We start from the raw sequence: 1724 nt of genomic DNA, 5'->3' as shown, positions 1-1724 counted from the left end.
AAAGATTGTATATTCTGCTGTTAGTAGGTAGAGTGTTCTATAAAAATCAGTTAGGTCTTGTTGGTTGACATTGTTGTTGAGTTCATCTATATCTATCCTTTCTGGTTTTCTGTCTAATTGTTCTTTCTATCAATTGTTGAGAAAAGGCTATGGAAGTTTTAACTACAATAGTGAATTTGTCTATTTCTTCTTTCATTTCCCCACTCAGGTCTGTTGACACCCAAGTGGGGGAGGGAGAGGCTCCTCATTACTGCTGGGTGGGAGTGAGATTTCGGGCTACCCATTGGTCCTGCACTGACACAACGGGGAGGAGGGTAGCTTTGTTACAACTGGGTGGTGGTGAAAGATGGGCTTATTGGTGGTTCTACCAAACATTTAAAGAAAAAGCTGCATCAATTCTCTATAATCTTTTTCAGAAGATAGACGCACAGGGGACACTTTCTGCCTCATTCTATGAAACCAGCCTTATCTTTTTTTTTTTTTTTTTTTTTTTTTTTTTTTTTCCATGTCTGGCAACGGATTGCAACCCTCAGTGTCGCCCCCGTACTGGACCGGGACCGGCAACGGGATCGCAACCCTCGGTGCTGCCCCCGCGCCTCGCTCAGCCTTATCTTAATAGGAAAACCAGACAAAGATATCAGAAGAAAAACAAGCAAAACAAAACTACAGACTACAAAACTATAAACGTAAATGCAAAAATCTTCCACAAAATATTAGCAAGTTAAATCCAACAATATATAAAAAGAATTATATATCATGACCAGATGGGATTTATCCCAGGGATGCAAGTTTGGTTCAGCATTTACAATCACTTAATGTAATACATCACATCAACAAGCTAAAAAAAAAAAAAACGTGATCATATCAATTGATGCAAAAAAGAAAAAAGAAAAAGAAAGAAAATGCATTTGAACAAATTTCAACAACCATTCTACATGTTTTTTTGATAAAAAACTTCTACAACAAACAAACAAACAACCTGCTAACACTATACTTAATAATGAGAAACTAGAAGCTTTCCCACTAAGAACAGGTATTAGGCAACAATGTCCTCTTGCCTCTCATCACTCCTTTTCATATTGTACTGGAAGTTCTAGCTAATGCAATAATAGAAGAAAAAGAAATATAAGGTATACAGATTGGGAAGGAAGAATACAACTGTCCTTGTTTGCAGATGACATGTTGTCTATGCAGACAATTTGAAAAAATCAATTAAAAATACCTGGAACTAGGGCCGGCCCCATGGCGCACTCGGGAGAGTGTGGTGCTGGGAGCGCAGCGACGCTCCCGCCATGAGTTCAGATCCTATATAGGACTGGCTGGTGCGCTCACTGGCTGAGCACGGTGCGGGCGACACCGCACCAAGGGTTGTGATCCCCTTTCCGGTCCAAAAAAAAAAAAAAAAAAAAAAATACCTGGAACTAATAAGCAATTGTAGCAAGGTTTCAGAGTACAAGTTTAATACACAAAAGTCAATCACTTTCCCATATACTGGCAATGAACAAGTAGAACTTGAAATTAAAAACACAATACCATTTACTTTAGCACACCTAGAAATGAAATGTTTAGGTATAAATCTAACAAAATATGTATACGATTTAAGAGGGCACTTCAAAAGTTCAGGGAAAGATTTGCATCATTTTTTAATTCTATTTTTTCATGAACTTTTTGAAGTACTCTTGTATATGAGGAAAATTATAAGAACTCCAAAAAACAAAATAAAA

This window comes from Galeopterus variegatus, unplaced genomic scaffold (assembly GCF_000696425.1).
Source record: "Galeopterus variegatus unplaced genomic scaffold, G_variegatus-3.0.2 Scaffold1077, whole genome shotgun sequence".
NCBI lineage: Eukaryota > Metazoa > Chordata > Mammalia > Dermoptera > Cynocephalidae > Galeopterus > Galeopterus variegatus.
Note: the sequence above shows the minus strand (reverse complement) of the source record.